An 8,907-nucleotide genomic window follows, 5' to 3' on the forward strand; every position below is an offset into this window, starting at 1 on the left:
CACCCTAAAAATCTTTCACTTAAAACTTCTATACACATTCCCTTACCCCAAACAGCCATAAAATCTACAAACTAAGACCTTTCACACAAAAGATGATCCGAAAAAATTATGAAATCATGAATTTTCCTACATCTTTATTATAAGGATATATATAAGGTATATCAATTTATTTTGTAATTATGTCTTATACAATTGATAAATCAAAAGTAAGTTTGTTCATCTTGTCTTTTATTTGGTTGCAATATATTTTGTAATTATGAGATTAATAACTTTAATTTTAATTATTTTAAATATAATTTTGAAATTGGATATGGTGAAGACTTTACTTTATGTTGTTTCATAAGTCTTGAAGATGATAAATTTTTAACTCTCTTTCAAATATCTCTCTGAGATTTAATGTCGTGCATACATTAGTTTTTGATGCTCCATCTGTGTTGAAGATGATAAAATTTTAACTAGTATTTAAAATATCTCTTTGAGATTTGATGTGGTGCGAATATTAGTTTATGTTTTTTCATATTTCTTGAAGATAAATGTTTTTTACTATATTTCAAATATCTCTTTGAGATATGACGCGGTGCTGACAATAGTTTATGTTGCTTCATCTTTCTCGGAGATGATAAAATTTGAACTATATTTCAAATATATCTTTCAGATTTGATGCGGTGTGAACATTAGTTTCTAATGCATCATCTTTTCCCAAAGTAGATAAAATTTTAACTATTTTTTTTAAATCCAACAAATCAACACCAATCAATTTTAAAACTAGAGGTATGTAGTCTTGATTTTCGTACAACACCTACAAATACGTAATAGCAAGATGAGTTCTTGTCAAACATAAAAATAAAATATAAATTTATATTGATAGTCAAAATTTCAAATATTTTTAGGAGTATAAAAATTTATACAATTAGCAAGGGTACCGTTTTAATATGGGCAAACATAATGCTAATAACTTCCCCGATCAGCAACTGACTCTAGATCTCAGAACTCAACTTCAAAAGACTAAATTATCCAAATTAGATTTATTAGAGCATTTTAACCCCAAAAAGCAATCGAGTTCACTTTACAACTAAAAATTGGCGTGACATGTTTCAACAACTACAAATAGTGCAGTGCCCTTTACAACTTTCTTCTCATCAATTTCGATTTATCTAAAACATATAAAACTTGATTGATAACTTTTGCTTTATATTAAAATCAAACGTGATGCATGCATGACACGTTTCTTCTTACATGAGTGACGACTTTATTATTATTATTTTTTTTTGCCTTGATGCTAAATGTCATTCTAATTATCAGTTGAAGAATAAGAACAAGTAGATTTTGCTTTGGCTACACATTCGGGGAGCTTCACAAACATATTTAGCCTAGTAATATTAGTTGTAACTTTTTGATAGAATCATATTTGAGTGATATGTAGAGACAAAGCTACATGGATCAGTATGAGCTCATGTGCCTCCACAAATTTATGAACCTTCTTTTATAAATTATATATATATAGTATTTTATTTTGGGCCTAGAAATGGGAAGGGAACTGATAAATGCAATTTCCACTTTACTCCAAAATTTCCCTCGTAAATCTTATGGCTACCCTACTCCCCTTGAACCCTTGTCCTCCCTTTAACTCTTGTGGTTCTCAACTCTCATTTCCTTCTTTCATTTATTTCTATACACTAGCTGCATAACATAAGAGACGGAAAATTTACATGGGTAGTATAGTTTGACTACAATATCCCATGTTTGATGCAACTTTTTTGAAAATTATAAAACTAGTGTAGCTTTAAGGGAAGTCGTGTATACAACTCACTATTTAAGAGAAGTCATGAACTAGCAATGCGAGTCCAGGGGAAAGTCATGTCTTTCATGAAAATCATGTTATCCATGAACAAGTTCCTTACTCGTGGACGCAGAAAACGAGTTTCGATGAGTTATGTTCCATTTTCAATTTCCCCTTGTACATGTTAGAGGTTAGTTTTAGGGGTTTAGGAGTTAGTTTTGGGGGTTTTAATTAGGGTTTACAGTTTTTGTCAGGGTTTAGGATTTTATTTGTGTACAAATAAAAGTGATAAATTAAAATAACAAAACCATATTATCAAAATAACTAGGAATAGTTCCATTAATTTTACTAGGAATTAGAAATCATGACATTATAAAAATAACAAAACGATATTAATTTATTACAATAGATTCATTTCATAATGACGTCTATGAGATGATGTACCATATAAAAGGTGTTGTTCTCCTTCGGGGTGGTTGGACTCTTAATTGTTGTTGTTTTTGATGTTGTCTTGTTTATCTAGTACCACCTCTAACCAATTGTGGCTCCTCTTAATCTTCCTCGTCATCATCTTCATCATCAGTTTGTGTATCATAAAAAGTTGGCTTGTTCAACTTGTGAAGGCATTGTAAGATGAAAATATTGTTGAGAGTTAAATGTCGATATTAGTGTAGTTAAACTAGTAGCAAATATTGATAGTAGCATTCCATGAAAATGTGATGAAGATGCCCATTGAGTGAAGGAATAATCACTCATTGCTCTAAAACATTCAAACCCAAAGGGTTGTTGTTGTTGAGGAGCACGTGCTTGAGTATATGCTTAAGGATGAGTATCCATTTGAGTTTGACTGTCATATTGTTGCAGGAACTCAAGTGCAAGCTTATCAAAATTTTGACTCGGAGGAGCTTGATAATAATTGGTGGAGAAGGTTGTTGGAATTAGTTGAGTGAAGGAGTCCATCATTTCATTGTAGTTTAAGTAAATGTCATTTATTGTTTGCATGAGATTTGGAAAAACATTAATAGGAGCACATTGGTCACGAATTCTTTTAACAAAATTATACTGAAAAAAATAGAAAATTAATATAAATTTAAAAAAGGCTTGTATGTAATTTTTTAATAATAAAACTTACCGATCCAGCTGAATATGCTCCGTTTGGAGAGATATATTTTATGGTCCTTTGTAAGTACCACTACATATATTGCGAGTAGTGATACAAATGCTCTACAAGGGAAAACCAATGATCACATAGTTTTCTCGATTATTCCCAATTTGAATCCACCGATCATGCTTCTGTGGCTAGTTATAGTTATTTTACCATGTAAGTCCATCTTGTGGAGTTTCTCGAGGTTCGGTGGATCTTCAAGGATTGGTTGTTGCAAGTCAAACTGTCTCATAACTCGATCAGTAGCATGTCATTCAACAAGTGCAAATCAAATAAGTGGCCCACGTGCTCAGGAAATATTTGCTATGTGGCCTATAAAATTCATGTTCCTATATGGGGTCCATTCAAACTGATAGATAGAAGTAAATTAGTAATAATAAGACAATAAAATAGTAATAATAAGAAGTAAAAGTAGTAATAATAAGAAATAAATCAGTAATAATAAGAAAATAAATGAGAAATAAATTGAGATTTACTTGATCAATGTGCAAGTCATCCAACATTGAGCGCATGATGTTGGTTGCATGCTCGAGAATGTTGATGGTGAAATTATGACCATAGGAAATAAATGTAATGTGTTGTCATATACTCTTGGAGGAAGAATTAGAATATGGTTGTATGCCCATGACTATAGTAGTAACAAACATCCTCAGATTTCTATTTGACGACGACTTAATATTGCACGATAGAGTCCTTAGTAAAGACATGCCAAAGTAGCGGAGCCCCAACTATATTGGTATGTTTTTTATAAGTCCTCCAACAATGAGAGATACATCAGGTGGACTTGTGATCGTGATGTATATGGCATAAGAAATCCACTAATCATCCGTAGAATGAATCTCCTTACGTGATGTTGACTTAAAACATCATTCACATCTTTTGAGAGTTCTTAAATGTGGTGTCAAGCCAACTCAGTTAAATCATTTTCCCCATAATTTTCCTATCATTTGGAATAGAACCCAAAAAGTTGAGACACACAATTTCTCAAGCCATACTCGTCAATCTAGTAACATCTTCTCCATCAATCAAATAGTCCAAGCTGAAATGTGACATCTTTAAGAGTCCCTGGACTTCATCTCTCAACCAATAGCGGTGTTCCGAATCACTTGCAATACCGGTTCTGAAGGTAGAGAATGCCAAAAGTTGTACCTTGCTCGAAAAGTGACATTTCCCATTCCATATGTTGGTTGAAACATGGTCTTTTGAAGAGTGAGTAAGGAAGGGATAATGTGGCTCGAACCATTGTGTCCCTTTTTTGTGAGATTAGGTTGATGAGTATAGGGAAATTCGGTTGAGGAGTAGAGAAATTCGGTTCAGTTGAGGAGTTGGAAATTCAGTTTAGTGTGATTTTGGCCAAAGGGTTGGGGTTTATATAGGATTTGTAAATTGTGGATTAGGTCCACAACTTCAACCAAAATCATGGCTATGAACCACAAGTTTAGAGTGGTGGAAGTTGTGCCATAGCCTGCCATTCAAACCCTAAGCCTGCTATTCAAACTCATGGATGAATTCCACGAGATTCATTAAAGTCATGGATGACTGCCAATATATTCATTACACTCGTGGTTGTTGGCCACGATTTCCCTACAAATGGTACAAATTCCCTTGAAAATTTATGGCAGTCTAGACATGGTGCAATTCATGAGCCATGAAGTTGTGCTTGGACAAACGTCTGTGTGTAAGTTGAATAAAGTGCATTACAAACACAAAACGCAACAACGCCATTTCGTGATCTAAGAGTGATTTTATTTTAACTTTATTTTAACTCCCTTTTTCGGGTTTAGTTTAACCATACCATTTCTTATGAAAGTCGGTATCAAGAATCAGTGTTATAACTTCCGTACCGGTCATCAAATCGGTTAGGGACCAATATAGTGGTATAGCGGTTCAACCGTTGGTTCACTAATTAAACGGCATACCGGCGAAATTAGATATACATATATAATATATTAATATTAATGTTGAAAAGTCAATACAAACCAATATATTTTTTTCATTAAAAAAATTAATTTTAAATAAAAATCGGCTGGTATGACCGATACAGTTCAATTGAAAACCGGACGATATGACCGGTTTTAGCCAGTTTTGACTCGTATGATTGCATAACCAGTATAATTATTGTACCGTACCGTATTGGGTTCGATTCACCAGTTTACTGGTTTAACCGGACGGTATGAAACAATTTTAACAACATTATCAAGAATGATGTTAGATGATGATTAAATAAATAAAAGAATGAAAGAATAAAGGCAATATAAATTGTTAATAAGTTTGTATGTGCATAAATTAAATGACATAAAATTAAAAAGTTAGTAGTTAGTTGCAAAATTTAAATGACTGAATGTAAATATAGAAAAAAAAGGGTTAGTTGCGGAAAGTAAATCACAGAAATATAAAAGTTAGTAGTTAGATGTTAGTTATTAAATTACATCACTCTTTTACATAGTGACAATTTATTGATTGAATTGCCCTTATGTATGATAGTCCTTTTACAAAGTTACAACCCATGGATTAGATTCAACTTATGCTTAGGATTTCCATTTCAACAAATAAAATTTATTGATAAATTTTTACTATATTAACTCTTTATTCTCTTTAAAGATGCAATTGTAGTATAGTATAATGTTATGTCGAACCATAGAGAATTTCTTAATAGAATGTGATCATATATATATATATATATGTTATATATCAATAATAATGGTCAACAACATTTTATGTTTTTTTATAAAGTGATATACAAAAGTGAAACCGAAATGATAAATGACAACGTACATACCAATTCTTGAGAAGAGGGTTTGAATGATGGAAAGATTTCTTAACAATATCAACATGAAAACTTTATGCAAGTTGTGTGTTATACCTTGGTTGAACCACACACCATGTCTTAACTTTCCCACAATGTCCCGATGTGGAAAAGATGATTTTTGAACCTTGTATAATACACTAATGAATAGTTAACTATCACTCATCGGAGTAGGTTGTCACACCTTACTTCAGATTCATTAACATTGATTAGTCTTGAATAATAGTTGCTTAAAATAGATCCTTAGTGTTGTAAATGAACTAAGGTGTATGATCAACTTTTTAGCTCACTTGTCAACACTTTAAGAAGAAGCATTTTGGATCTTGAAATCAAGTTTGAGATGATTAAGCTAAAAATGCATTAAGAACTTCTTAATTAATCAATATAGCTAAAGCAATAACTTGTATAAATGAAATCAATGAAGATAAAAATAAGTTAAGACATAAAACTACACCATAATCCATACTGATTTAGCATCGTTAACCATCCAAAGATTAGATGCTTTTGGTTCTAAATGATGTTACAAAATCAAGTTTTTGCACATCATTTGCCAACTCCATTATCCTCTTCAATTTTACGAGAAAATAAACTAAAAGCTCACATAATCTAGCTAGGACCCGAGAGCTCCAAGAATGAGAGAAAAAACTAGAATTTTACAAATGAATTTGAAGTGGAATGAATGTGTGTGAAGTGAATGGGGTGCATGTCCTTTTATATAGGAGCCAGGATATATGCCCGTTGCGCTTACTTGTGCACCCAGAGCCCTACCGAACCCACCATATTGGGTTTGGTCCCTTGGCCAAGGTGTTTAGTCCCCTGCTTGTGGCTGACTCATCCAAGCTACGTGCGGTTGAGCAAGTCCAGCTATGATGGGCTATGTTCCTTGAGACATCATGCATGACCTAAGGCTTCCTTAGAGGCCAACCGAACCACTTGCTTGGTGACCAGGCGTTGAGCACACACTTGGCCACACCCAGCTGCTTGCTTGAGCATATTGGTTCTCGAGCATTGTGTGCCCTTGATGTGTTGGTTTGATGCTTAGTTGGGCGGTTTGGTGTCATTCCTAGCTGCTCATTGAGCACCTTAGCTTGTGTTTTCCATGTAAATAAGTGTCATGCATGCACCAACTTGCTTGCCACCTCAAGCTTGGCTTGTGACTTGCCACGTCTAGTTTCTTATTGAGCGGCTTCCCTTTGACTTTCATGTCATCCAACTAAGACCAAGCTTCTTAGTCATACTCAACGCTAAGCACAGAGCTTGCCACACTTAGCTTAAGCACACATGTGCATGTGTTTTGGCTTGATAGGCCGAATTTCCTTGCCCATTATTTTCATTTCTTTTTGAGTTTTCTTTTCTCATATAATTCCAAAAGGTTTGGAAAAGAGTTATACAAAACATATATATATATATATATATATTAACTTTTGAAATTTATTTAAGAAGTGTGAATTAAGTTGGATTTTAACAAGTTTGATTAGGATAAGTGTCCTACAACGTATATGAAAATAAGGTATATTTGACACTTATCTACATCCCACAACTAAAAATTTTGTTTGTCCTAAAATAAAAGGTAAAGACTCATCTCGAAATCATTTGGGTTGTTTGAAACTTGATAATTTTATATTTGCTTTGTATGATCATTATGTCCAATGAGATTTTATAAGCATGTGAATTTTTGCACATAATGTTTCAAACTTGAAGATGTATGCTCATGTACATGAAAATGTGTAACGATACACCTATCACGATCTAATTTCCAGTTAGAATACTGGCTCTACGACTTAGGAAGAAGCGAGCTCGATTTCTACCTCTCCCAAATGATTTGGAGTCACCACTAAGTTTTTACGGTTAAAATGTAGAAAATTCTCCAATAGCAAAGAAACTGCACTAGTCATAGACCGACTTCCCACTTTTGGAGCGGAAATGAAGAAACGATGAGCCATAGACCAAACTATCAAACTCCATTTAAAGTATTTAAGTTATTATTTTTTAAAGATGTATTTTGATTAGGCTTCATTTCGACTAGAATAAATGTTAACATTATTTAGGATAAATTATTCAATCATTATTTAATAGTTAGTACTAGTGTTGTTAAAACTGTACCGATTATCAAACCGATCAGGGTATTGATATAGTGGTACAGTGATTCAACTGGTGGTTCAATAATTAAACCGCATGCTAGTTAAACCAGACATATATACTTATATTTATATATATATATAAACCTATAACATAAAAAATTCCAAATAGGTAGATACTTAGATTTATAATTCATATTCATAATCTACTCAAAATTCACATAAGCAAATAACTTGAAGTCTGTAACAAATTCAAAGTCTAAATTACAAAATATATATCAAATTATCAATCAAAAAGTATTACTTAACAACCGCAAAATATAAATAAATGATAGAAGTTCACAACTCACTCTACAAAACAAATAAATTTGTAGTTTTAACATTTAACACCAATGAGTCAAAGTTGTCTCATATCGATATTATATTTTTGCACCAAATCTTATCTTCATACAGTACTCCAAGATTACACAAATGTCACCGAGATTACACATCAATATTAGGAACCAAAATGTGTAATCTAATTATGCCTTGAAAGCATGTGCCTTGAATTGTTGAAGAAGGGTTGGAAAGATGGGTCACATTGTAATAGGTTTTTAAGTTTTTTTTTTCAAAAAAAAAAAATATGTATAAACCGGCCGGTTCACTGATTTTGACCAGTTTTGACCGATTTTGATACTTGACCGGTTCAACATCAGTACCGTACCAGTTAGGAGACTGGTTCACCAGTTTTCCAATTAAACCGACCGTTACGGTACAATTTTTACATCATTGGTTAGTATCATACTTAATTAACATCTCTTTCACTACACCTTGGGCCTGAGCCAATCTGCACAGGGTCGGCAATGTACATTACAGTGAGACAGCGGCGCCTCACCATATGGGGTGGCCATTTTGGTCTCCCTCGCCACACCCTCGATTATTCCCAAATGATTATTCATTTTTTGACTATTATGATCTCAGGTATACTCCTTTTTTTATTTACGTTCTGTATGTTGGATGCTCTTTTTTGAAATAAATATTGGATTTGTGTTATAGATATGAATATACGATAATAACAAAATGAATGGCACTAGATACT

This window comes from Lupinus angustifolius, unplaced genomic scaffold (assembly GCF_001865875.1).
Source record: "Lupinus angustifolius cultivar Tanjil unplaced genomic scaffold, LupAngTanjil_v1.0 Scaffold_463, whole genome shotgun sequence".
Taxonomy (NCBI): domain Eukaryota; kingdom Viridiplantae; phylum Streptophyta; class Magnoliopsida; order Fabales; family Fabaceae; genus Lupinus; species Lupinus angustifolius.